This window comes from Bison bison, unplaced genomic scaffold, assembly GCF_000754665.1.
Source record: "Bison bison bison isolate TAMUID 2011002044 unplaced genomic scaffold, Bison_UMD1.0 scf7180017864235, whole genome shotgun sequence".
Taxonomy (NCBI): Eukaryota; Metazoa; Chordata; class Mammalia; order Artiodactyla; family Bovidae; genus Bison; species Bison bison.
This window is the reverse complement of record NW_011494807.1, coordinates 3,812,209-3,825,721: the sequence shown is the minus strand read 5'-3', so window position 1 is coordinate 3,825,721 and position 13,513 is coordinate 3,812,209.

The following is a 13,513-nucleotide window of genomic DNA, read 5'->3' as shown; positions in this document are numbered from 1 at the left end:
CCACTAGACCATTCAGGTATGACCTAAATCAAATTCCTTATGATTATACAGTGGAAGTGAGAAATAGATTTAAGGGACTAGATCTGATAGACAGAATGCCTGATGAACTATGGACGGAGTTTCGTGACATTGTACAGGAGACAGGGATCAAGACCATTCCCATGGAAAAGAAACGCAAAAAAACAAAATGGCTGTCTGGGGAGGCCTTACAAATAGCTGTGAAAAGAAGAGAAGCAAAAAGCAAAGGAGAAAAGGAAAGATATAAGCATCTGAATGCAGAGTTCCAAAGAATAGCAAGGAGCAATAAGAAAGCCTTCCTCAGCGATCAACAGAGGAAATAAATAGAGGAAATCAAGGAATAGAGGAAAAGAAAAAGAGGAAAACTACAGAATGGGAAAGATTAGAGATCTCTTCAGGAAAATTAGAGATACCAAGGGAACATTTCATGCAAAGATGGGCTTGATAAAGGACATAAATGGTATGGACCTAACAGAAGCAGAAGATTAAGAAGAGGTGGCAAGAATATACAGAAGAACTGTACAAAAAAGATCTTCACAACCCAGATAATCATGATGATGTGATCACTCACCTAGAGCCAGACATCCTGGAATGTGAAGTCAAGTGGGCCTTAAAAAACATCACTACGAACAAAGCTAGTGGAGGTGATGGAATTCCAGTTGATCTATTTCAAATCCTGGAAGATGATGCTGTGAAAGTGCTGCACTCAATAGTCTAGCAAATTTGGAAAACTCAGCAGTGGCCACAGAACTGGAAAGTCAGTTTTCATTCCATCCAAAGAAAGGCAATGCCAAAGAATGCTCAGACTACCACACAATTGCACTCACCTCACATTCTAGTAAAGTAATGCTCAAAATTCTCCAAGCCAGGCTTCAGCAACACATGAACCATGAACTTCCTGATGCTCAAGCTGGTTTTTAAAAAGGCAGAGGAACCAGAGATCAAGTTGCCAACATCTGCTGGATCATCAGAAAAGCAAGAGAGTTCCAGAAGAACATCTATTTCTGCTTTATTGACTATGCCAAAGCCTTTGACTGTGTGGATCACAATAAACTGTGGAAAACTCTGAAAAAGATGGGAATACCAGACCACCTGACCTGCCTCTTGAGAAACTTATATGCAGGTCAGGAAGCAACAGTTAGAATTGGACATGGGACAACAGACTGGTTCCAAATAGGAAAAGGAGTACATCAAGGCTGTATATTGTCACCCGGTTTATTCAACTTATATGCAGAGTACATCATGAGAAACACTGGGCTGGAAGAAACACAAACTGGAATCAAGATTGCTGGGAGAACTAGCAATAACCTCAGATATGCAGATGACTACACCCTTATGGCAGAAAGAGAAGAGGAACTAAAAAGCCTCTTGATGAAAGTGAAAGAGGAGAGTGAAAAAGTTGGCTTAAAGCTCAACATTCAGAAAACTAAGATCATGGTATCCGGTCCCATCACTTCATGGGAAATAGATGGGGAAACAGTGGAAAAAGTGTCAGACTTTATCTTTGTGGGCTCCAAAATCACTGCAGATGATGACTGCAGCCATGAAATTAAAAGATGCTTACTCCTTGGAAGGAAAGTTATGACCAACCTTGATAGTATATTGAAAAGCAGAAACATTATTTTGCCAACAAAGGTCCGTCTAGTCAAGGCTATGGTGTTTCCTGTGGTCATGTATGGATGTGAGAGTTGGACTGTGAAGAAAGATGAGCACTGAAGAATTGATGCTTTTGAACTGTGGTGTTGGAGAAGACTCTTGAGAGTCCCTTGGACTACAAGGAGATCCAACCAGTCCATCCTAAAGGAGATCAATCCTGGTTGTTCACTGGAAGGACTGATGCAGAAGCTGAAACTCCAATACTGGCCACCTCATGCGAAGAGTTGACTCATTGGAAAAGACCCTGATGCTGGGAGGGATTGCGGGCAGGAGGAGAAAGGGACGACAGAGGATGAGATGGCTGGATGGCATCGCCGACTCGATGGACATGAGTTTGGGTAAATTCCAGGTGTTGGTGACGGACAGGGAGGCCTGGCGTGCTGAGATTCATGGGATTGCAAAGAGTCGGACACGACTGAGTGACTGAACTGAACTGAACTGATCCTTGGGAATTCACTAGGAAGTTACATTGTTTGAAATTAGTGTTTGTTCTAACATGTACTGATTAGCCTTAGCTTTGATAAGAGGACGTCCATCTAATTAATATGTCTGCCATTAATTAGCAAGAGAGACATACATTTGATACTACAACTTTAAGCCGCTTGTTTGCATGACACCAAAAATTCATCTTAAAAAATACTTTTTGGAGGCTTTTCTAAAAAATATACCATTCAATTTCTACAGATACCCTCAAATTTATCACTGGATTTAGTCAGATGTATCTGGCCCATACTATTTTGTGTCTCTTCCACTGCCCCCTCAAAAACACCTTCATAGACTTGTTTTAATTACCAAACTCTTCTTTCTGTTTTGATATTGAGGGATATTATAAGAAAGAGCCTTATGAAACTCATTAGAGTAGTTACTATCAGAATATTTTAAGGATGATATTTACTATACCATATGATTTCATTTCGGAGAAGGCAATGGCACCCCACTCCAGTACTCTTGCCTGGAAAATCACATGGACGGAGGAGCCTGGTGGGCTGCAGTCCATGCGGTCGCTAAGAGTCGGACACGAATGAGCGACTTCACTTTCACTTTTCACTTTCATGCATCGGAGAAGGAAATGGAAACCCACTCCAGTGTTCTTGCCTGGAGAATCCCAGGGATGGGGGAGCCTGGTGGGCTGCCATCTATGGGGCTGCACAGAGTCAGACGCGACTGAAGCGACTTAGCAGCAGCATGATTTCATTTATAAGAGGGCCGAAGAAACAAATTCCTTTTATGTTACAGTACCAGGAAGAGCCATACTTCTTTTAGAGAGCTGGTTTGTTTTCATCTTACAAATGTCATAAATCATTTAACTCTTACATTTGCTTCCAGCACTGATTTCTAGGAAGTCTAGAACCAACTTTTTAGCCTATTTCTAGGGTGTCCATGTACCTTTTGACAAGCATGTTGGTGAACCAGCTCTGGAATAATCTTATATCGTGTATGTTATCATATGTTATCTCCCTTTTGTTTTTATCTTGTTATACTGGAAGTATTTTTGTAAACTGCCTTGGTTCCTTGGATAATGAAACAGAATATTGAAAATATGTGAGAGAATTATGATACTGCCTGTTTATTTATTTTGCACATTCCATGAAAATTGTTAGTTTTTTCCAAAATTTGGAAAGTATATTTGGGGGGGTGGGGTGTGTGCGCGCACGCACACACGCACACGCTAAATTGCTTCAGTTGTGTCCGACTCTGCAACACTTTGGACTGTAGCCTGCCAGGATCCTCTGTCCATAGGATTCTCCAGGCAAGATTGGGTCATTCTGACCTGAATGTGGCTCTCCTGAATTTCACACTAGGGTTTCCTGAGGGGCACCTGGAAGAGAAATGTATTCATCTTCTGGAGCAGATGAAACTGAGGTACAATGAGACTCAGTTCAGTTCAGTTCAGTCGCTCAGTCGTCTCCAACTCTTCGAGACCCCATGAATCGCAGCACGCCAGGCCTCCCTGTCCATCACCAACCCCCGGAGTTCACTGAGACTCATGTCCATCGAGTCGGTGATGGCATCCAGCCATCTCATCCTCTGTCGTCCCTTTCTCCTCCTGCCCCCAATCCCTCCCAGCATCAGGGTCTTTTCCAATGAGTCAACTCTTCGCATGAGGTGGCCAAAGTACTGGAGTTTCAGCTTCAGCATCATTCCTTCCAAAGAAACCCCAGGGCTGATCTCCTTCAGAATGGACTGGTTGGATCTCCTTGCAGTCCAAGGGACTCTCAGAGTCTTCTCCAACACCACAGTTCAAAAGCATCAATTCTTCGGCGCTCAGCCTTCTTTACAGTCCAACTCTCACATCCATACATGACCACAGGAAAAACCATAGCCTTGACTAGACGAACCTTTGTTGGCAAAGTAATGTCTCTGCTTTTGAATATACTATCTAGGTTGGACATAACTTTCCTTCCAAGGAGTAAGCATCTTTTAAGCTGCAGTCACCATCTGCAGTGATTTTGGAGCCCAAAAAAGTAAAGTCTGACACTGTTTCCACTGTTTCCCCATCTATTTCCCATGAAGTGATGGGACCGGATGCCATGATCTTCGTTTTCTGAATGTTGAGCTTTAAGCCAACTTTTTCACTCTCCACTTTCACTTTCATCAAGAGGCTTTTTAGTTCCTCTTCACTTTCTGCCATAAGGGTGGTGTCATCTGCATATCTGAGGTTATTGATATTTCTCCCAGCAATCTTGATTCCAGCTGTGTTTATGACCGTAAATGATGCGTAATGTGCTCTTAAAGTGTTTTACAAGAGAAAAAATAGTATATGTGTGCCTGATGAGTCTCTTCAGTTGTGTCCAACTCTTTATGACCCTGTGGTCTATAGCCTGCCAGGCTCCTCTGGTCCATGGGATTCTCCAGGCAAGAACACTGGAATGGGTTACCATTTCCTTCTCCAGGAAATCTTCCTGACCCAGGGATTAAACCCAAGTCTCTTACCTCTCCTGCATTGGCAGACAGGTTCTTTACTACTAGAGCCACCTGGGAAGCACCATCTTCAAATACAAACCCAAACAAATAAGCAGGATCAGGCAGTCATTTGCATATGAAGCTGCATTCCACATATACATTCTGTATATACAGCATTCCAAAATGTGTAGTAGCTGGGACTGATTTATTTAGCAATGGTTAATGATTCTTCCAAAAAATTATCAACTGAAACATCACAAGTAATTCAAAAAATGTTTTAAGTAGCAAATCACTATCAATTCATTACACATTGAACAAATATAATAATATTAGCAATGATACTACTGAACATTTATTGAGTACCTACTATATACCACATACTTATTTAATTTTTAGAACCTCAATGAGTAGGCATTTTTGTTAAATCCATTTTTACAAATGAGAAATGTAAAGGAAAGCCACTGGCGGATTTATCAAGGAGCTTGGCATAATTCAGGCTTCCTGGGTGGCTCAGACGATAATGAATCTGTCTCCAATGCAGGAGACCTGAGCTCGATCCCTGGGTTGGCAAGATCCCCTGAAGAAGAGAATAGCTACCCTCTCCAGTATCCATTGGGTGGCAAAGAGTTGGACACAACTGAGCAACTAACACTTTCACTTTTCACTTGGCATAATCCAATTTACATCTGAAGAAGTTCTCTCTGCCTGCTCTGAAGGAATTAGGCTAAAAGGGAAACCATTAAGGAAGCTTTTGTAACAGTGCATGCACAGCATGATGACTAGGAGCAGAGAAGTAGTAACGAAGGCGCTGAGAGCTGTGAGAGTCAGAATATAGTTTAATAATCTAGGTGTGTTTGTGTTACGGCATACAACTTTTCTTTCTCAAAGACAGTAGCTTTCAGTAGGCTCAGTGAAGGTTGTCAGGACTTCCCTGGTGCTCCAGAGGTTAAAAGTCCACTTTTCAATGCAGGGGACCCGGGTTGGATCCCTAGTCAGGGAACTAAGATCTAACATGCCAAGGGGCAACTAAGCCCATGAGCCAGAACAAAAGATCCTGCGTGCTGCTACTAAGGCCCAATGCAGCCAAAATAATAAATGAATCAATATTAAACGAAGGTTGTGTTTGCATGCTAAGTTGCTTCGGTCATGTTTTCACTCTTTGCTACCCTGTGGACTGTAGCCTGCCAGTCTCTTCTCCAAGAACACCGAAGTGGGCTGCCATGCCCTCCTCCAGGGGATCTTCCTGACTCAGGGATCAAACCCACGTCTCCAGCACCTCCCGCTTTAGCAGGCCAGTTAGTGCCACTTGGGAAGCCCCTAAATGAAGGTTATCAAATGTCAAATGATCAGAAAATAAAGTCCCCCTGTCTTTGCAGTCGATGCTGAAGGTAAAGCCAGAGCTTTTTTTATGGCGATTTGATACCACTCAGAGAGACTGCCTTCCAACAAAGGGGTATGATTTCGTTGTGGGGAGAGCTGGAGAACACTGCCACCTTCTTCATCACGTTTCCTTTTAGTGAATGCCACGTCAGCTATCCTTTAAACAGACAGCAAACCCCTGGGTTGAGAAACATGAGGGAACAGATGTTAGGGAGCCAGAAACTTAGAAGTATATTAAGATCTAAAATTGTCCTCTACTTAATACAGAGTTTCCATGTGTAAAGTAAATGAAGCAACAAGGATTCTAACAGCCTGGAAAGTTTAAGGTAAAAAAATGCGAGAATCAACTTAAATCTTTGTCAGGTCTCAAGCCTAAGAAATGTGAGTAAAATGAATCTATTGTAAGTTAACAAATTTTCAGCTCCTGAAAAACAAAATGTATTTCAAATGACCTAGCCTGATGATGTTGACATTCCAGTCCCACCAAAGGGCTAATTCTTACCCTCTTTTACCTCAAACATAATTTCTCCCTTTACGATCTCTGCATTGTGGTCTCACTAATGTGAGTTTCCCATATGTCTCTCTAATGTCTGCAAGTAGATTATATGTTTTATGGATTCTCTATTGTGGCATGAGACTGTCGCCAGGCCATTGGCTGAGCCTGGACAAGATCAAGGGTGGGGTCGGCAATCATAAAGGGTGCCAATGTGAGTTTATAGCTATCTACATTCTAAACGTGTGTGTATGTGTATAATATCATATGCCTTTCAATAATATATAATCAACAAATGTCACATAGTGTATATAATATGTATGCATATAATATGTAATATATATGCATATAATATGTAAATATGTTTATGTATATGATATACAACAGAAAAATAAGTAGTTGTTTTGTTGTGAAGCATTTTTCCTTTGTATCTTATCCATCCATCCTTCACAGGCATTGGCTGTGCATTGCCTCATGTGAGCAAATAAATTCAACCACGTTGAAATGTACAAGACTTCTAGACCAAGTTTTGTTGATCCCTGGTGTAGTAAATGGCTCTTTTCCACCTTAAATTACATCTCTCTATACAAACTGTAGACTCCCAGATCACTTTGAAACCGATCCTGAAGAATATCATGCATTCTCGGACAGGAAGCAAGGGCACCTTTGTCTTTGGAAAATAAATCAGATCTAAATGTGTTGAAACTAATTCCACTTTAAATCTCACTTCTAGACCTTGAGCTAATCCTAAAATCATTCTTTGGTTCTAATCAACCTCACTGTAGATCTTTTTGCCTGCAATAGAACAAAGTTGGTAGGCTAACTTCTCCCTGACCTCTTTAGTACCTTTCCTATTCTCCAACCTGACCCACCCTAAAGTGTACAAACCACTAATTGACTAGAAAAACATGAGTTGCTACGGTGACTCTTGAACAAAGCTAGCTTTCCAAATATCTTCAAGACTGAGAGTGAGAGCAACTTCCTACAGTTACTGATTTCTAGATATCACCTTCCTTATTTTATCTTCCAGACCTTATAAAATTTTCATTAAAAAAAAAAAAGCCTTCATAAAGGCTAGAAATACCTAGAAGGTGAAAGTGTTAGTTGCCCGTCATGTCCAACTCTTTGGGACCCCACGAACTGTAGCCCGCCAGGTTCCTCTGTTCATGGAATTCTCCTGACAAGAATATTGAGGTGGGTTGCCATTCCCTTCTCCAAGGGATCTTCTCAACCCAAGGATTGAATCTGGGTCTCCCATACTGCAGATAGATTCTTTACTATTTGAACTACCAGGGAAGCCCTGAAATATCTAGAGTGGTTTCTAATTCCCTGACTGCTACTGACAGATAGAGGTCTAAAGCAGCACTCGAGATGAAAGCAAACCCCTGGGGCTAAACTGAGCCACCAGGGAAGCCCGAAACACGGCACAGTGGAAGGTATTCTACAGTTAGATATACAAGGTATAGTGTAAGTTTATCGGTTCCATCACTGGTGTGTAACCTTCAAAAAAGATACTAAATCCATTTGAGCCTCAGTTAACACACTTATAAAATGAGAATAGTAATGAAACCCGCTCTCTAGGATGGTTGTAAAGATCAAATGACACCAACCATGTTGAGAGTTCTGTAAATTGTACAAGTCAATAAAGAAATGTATTATAGTTTTCTAGGTTGTAATTCACTACAGACTGACTCTCTGGATATAATTCTCTATCTAACAATGGTCTAATGCTTATCATGGCAAACTAGTTAAGAAGTTACTTTAAGATGTGTAGGACTTCCCTCAGTTCCTCCTCAAAATCACAAATGAATAAGCCACTTTCTCTACCAGTGTGAATAAACTCCAGTGGTATGCTGGTAAGTATTTAACAACTGGCTCTCTGGGGAGGAAAGGGGAGCTCTCAGTGGTTTGTAGAATTTGCTAATTTTCGTAACTTAAATATTCCCACCATGGCCAATTCCAAGTTATCAATGTGACATCAGCTGTCTTACAAAAATTATTCATTATTTAACAATTGGCTGTCTACCACATTACTGTTTCAGTCTGCCTCGTTACCATAATAAGAGTATTCCTTGGTGCTAATATAAGTTATAGAAAATAATTCTGGATATTGATGTTGGTCAAGATCAGTTTTTTTTTTTTCCATTTACACTTTATCAGTTGCTGCTGCTACTGCTGCTAAGTCGCTTCAGTCGTGTCCGACTCTGTGCGACCCCATAGATGGCAGCCCACCAGGCTCCCCCATCCCTGGGATTCTCCAGGCAAGAACACTGGAGAACACTGGAGTGGGTACTTTATCAGTTAGGAATCACAAAATCATCCTTCCTTTAATTATATCCTTTTTATAACGAAAACCCTGAAAATAAAGCCCTACTTTTACTTTCCTAACTGATGAAATTGTTCTCTGCTGCTGAGGATACCATTTAATTGTAATTTAATTAACTCTCAAGAGTTTAAAGGCTATGGGGTATATTTTGGAAAGACTAAAAGGTAAAACAAGGCCTGTTAAAAGTCCAAATAGTAATAGAATTTATAAAATCAATAAAATTAACACCAACTACAAAATATCTAATATGCATATGTATTTTCAAAATATTAACCAAGGTCTATGCATTTTACATATTAAAAGATCTCTTTGCATTTGCTTTGTCTTTCATGGGCTGACAGTTGTCTTATGGTTGATGTCATAACAAGATGATCTCTACAGAGAGACTGTATTTGCAACATGCCCGCCCCTCTTGTTGCAAACATGCTTCGGAGAATTGATTTGGTTTCCACTGGCTCTTGGAGGTGGGAATGCCCGGGGAATTCTTGCTGACTCAGACCATTACTAATCTGAAGGACTCTTAGGCATGTAATTTCTGGTCTGCCTACGACTGAGCAACTAACACACACACAGATCTGAATTAACTCCATTACATTCTTACACATTAATTTAATCTTGCTGTAAAGGTGGTTTTAGGATCCTTATTGCCACCACAGACCTACCCCAGGTTAGACTCAAACCCTTAAATAAGTTTCTATACATGATGGATGAATGGGGCCAGAATCTCAGGAATAAGCCCAAGTGAAAATTGTTCCACATAGTGGTGAAAACCATATTGGCAGGCAAGAATATTGGAGTGGGTGGTCATCTCCTACTCCACGGGATCTTCCCAACCCAGGGATTGAACCTGCATCTCTTGCATTTCCCACATTGGCAGGCAGACTTTTTTTTTTTGCCACTGTGCCACCTGGGATTCCCACAGTCAGACATAAATTGATCTATTTGTGGTCTGAGCACTTCTATGTATTCACCTTCTGGAGAAAAAATGAGAATGTTAGCACAAGTTGATATTTTAATCTTATCCACTTTGAGCTTTCTTCAAATCCATACTCAGGGAGACAAGGGAAGATAAGTTATCTTATAAAGCATCACCCCAAAAATTCAGATTTGAAAGTTGCTTTATGGGAAGCCTCTTGAAAATGTGCTGAAAATAGCTTTGAACAGGCGATATTTTTTATATCTTGGAGTGATTTATATTATACATTCTTTACAATGACCTTAATTATTATAAAAGGATAAACTTGGCAGTGTATTGAACGTAATGTCTCAGAGGACTACATCATGACTTGGTTCAGGACAAAAATGGAAAATAGCTGGAGTATAGGCTATGCTTTCCTTATAATTTATACTTTAATTAAAAATTATGTTTTCTGGAGAAGAACACAAAACTTGAATACAAGGAGAGATTACTCCTTGCAAATGAAAAATATTTGGAGGAAATTAAATTTACACAGGAATTTTCCCTTCAGAAACACCTGAAAAAATTGCCAGTCACTGACATTAAAAATTATATCAACCAATTTCCAAGTACTATTGAATACATTCAATTTCAGAGGCATCAAAGAACATTGTTGGAAGAGCATGAATTCCACTAAAGCTTAGGGGTAGTGATGAATATCCTAATTACCTTATGGAATCCCTTACGGATAGAATCTCTATGTAAAACTATCTCAAGTTATTCTGTTCATGTTTTTCAGTATCTAAAATTAGATCAATAAAATCTATAAATCTGCAATCAACTTCTTCTCATTGTCCCATATTTACCAACTTCAAGCTTCAAGTTATAAATCTGACTTTTACTTCTTTTAATTGAAGTATTTATTCAAATAATGATAGATTTATACACAATTATAAGAAATCATATAAATCCCAGTACATGACACTCAGTTTACTCCAGTGATAACATTTTGCTAAATTATGGCATATCATAACCAAGATATTGACATTAATAAAATCCACCTACTTTATTCAAATTTCCCCAGTATTACTTGTACTCATTTGTGGTCTGTGTCTCTGTGTGTGTGTTTGTGTGAAGTTTTATATGACATTGTATATATACAATGTGTGGGTTCATATAATGACCAGTTATAATACCAAACAGCACAAGGACCTCCCTTTTTTTAAATAAAATTTACATTTTATAACATACTCATCTCTCTCCTACCTTCTCCTCAAAACTACCCTCCTCACTGTAATCCCTAGCAACCAGTGATCTGTTCCCTACTTCTAAAATTTTGTTATTTCAGAAGTATTTACAAATGTGATCATACAGTATGTAACCTTTGGGCATGGGCTTTTTTTTTTTTTAAGGCAAACATGAGTTTGACATGGAAACCTTCATACCAAGAATTTATAGGACATTACTATTCCCACCAGAGAGAAAACATTCATCAACTAGATGCCTCAGGAGGATAAGTGAAAAGGCAGGCCCAGGAATGAACACCTGGGACAGCACCAAGGAGCCAGGAACCTTCTGACATACTGAGTGATGTCTCCTCTTTGCTCAAAGGTCCCGATTCTTGAGACTGCCATTGATTAGAAAAACACCTTTTGGGAATGCTCTGTTTTGTGACTGCTGCTGCTGCTGCTGCTGCTAAGTCGCTTCAGTCGTGTCCGACTCTGTGCGACCCCATAGATGGCAGCCCACCAGGCTCCCCTGTTCCTGGGATCCTCCAGGCAAGGACACTGGAGTGGGTTGCCATTTCCTTCCCCAATGCATGAAAGTGAAAAGTGAAAGTGAAGTCACTCCGTTGTGTCCAACCCTTATCTTGTGACTACTTCCTAAAATTTCAATACTCAGCAGAATTGGGCTTCTCAGGTGACTCAATGGTAAAAAATTCTGTTAAGCAGCAGGCGCAGGTTCAATTCCTGAGTCGGGAAGATTACCCTGGAGAAGGGAATGGCAATTCACTCCAGTAGTCTTGCCTAGGAAATCCCATGGACAGGAGCAGCCTGGCAGGCTATATAGTACTTGGCGTGGCAAAGAGTCAGAGACAAATAAATGACTGAAAAACAACAGCAGAACAGCAGAATTACCCACTAAACAATTCACAGAGGCCTTCCCTACAGCCCCCTCCAATAAAGAAACTCAAGACTACTGAGATGGGCAACAGGCACACATGTGTGTGGAAAGGGGAGGAGGTGCTACAGTCATCACTAAGGCTCACAGCTGTTTTGATTAGCAAATGAACCAGGCTTGCTCATTATCTTGTCCTTTGATGAAGGAACATAGGTTAGGATAAAGGTTTTTCTAAATACTATGTTGTTTACTTGCTAAATCGTGTCTGACACTTTGCGACCCCATAGACTGTAGCCCTCCAAGTTCCTCTGTCCATGGGATTTTCCATGGAAGAACACTGGAGTGGGTTGCCATTTCCTTCTCCAAGTACTATAAGTACCATACGTTTCAGTTTTTCCGCTGGATGAGAAATTAACAATGACCTCCTTCTTCCAAGGATTTGGAGTAGTTTAATGCATTGCAGGGATAAACCCCAAAAGTATGAGATGTCAGTGAGCTTGGGAAAAGGCTGCTCACTGTAATTTCTAGATTTTTTTTTTAAGTGCCTTTTGAACTTGGGTGAGTAAACTTCAGGTTCTACATTGACAAGTTTCAATGTCCCACTAGAAAAGTAGAGGATCTAGAGTTATTTATTGAGACTAAAGGCTAGAAGTCTCTTCAAGAATATTATATAATAGAATAGCATATGTTTCTCTTTAACACTTTTCTCCTCCCCTTTCAATCATCAAAGGTCTTCACCTGAAGAAAAGAGGTGATTTAAATAGGAAAGGAAAGCGTGGAGATCTTTCTAGTACCGCCAGTTAACAGGCCCCCTCTGGCCTGTACGGGGTTCACGCCCTGGAAAGTCCTCACAGGTGTGAGTGCCCAGCGGCAGCAGTCCACAGAAAGGAGTCTGAGCGGGCCAGAGCAGGACGTCACTCGTTCCCAGGCTCTCAGCAAGGAAAAGCCGGGGGTCCTGAACTGCCTCTTGCGTCACAGCAGGATTAAAGACATGTGGTTTCCAAGGAGACGCTCGAGTGACTTCTAAGGTAACTTGCTGGCCCTTCAGACCCAGGTTGTCATACTCCAGGCAGTGAAAAGGAATCTGAGCAGCGTAGCTGCTCACATTCTTGAGGCTTATTTTCAACAGGCCTGTCCAGTCCACCCTGCTGCTGCCTGCTATTCTCTAGTTGGTCAGGACAGCTGGTTCCGGGTCCTCTCTTTCCTCTTTACAGGCCCGTAGGCTGACCAGTACTGGACTTTTCCATCACAGGTCACTTCTGAGATCTCAGGAAAGGGAGCCGCCAAGTCCTTCCCTCACTGCAGGGAAGGATCCACCAGGACGGGCTTTTTTTTGCTCAGCCTAATTTCTTGGTGTTTCGTTCAAGTTGTTGCATCTGTCAATAGTCCATTTCTTTTTTTAATACAAAGAAAATATTTGTATTTGTATAGCAGATATTCTAAGAAATGGTGACATAATAAAATTAACAGAGTTGACGTCAAGGCACAAGTAGATATGAAATGCTATTGATGATAAATTGTTTTGTTTCATCCAACCTCCCGCTGATTATTTTAGAGAGCATCTCTGGTATATTTCTGACTGAATCTCACGCATGATATATCCAGGTGATTCAATTATGAAGTCTTTGAAAGAATGGCTCCTTCCAATAGTAGTCATTAACTCTTTTTTTCCTTTTCCTTCTCCGGGCCAGCAATTGCTGTGCCGGAGCATGGTTCT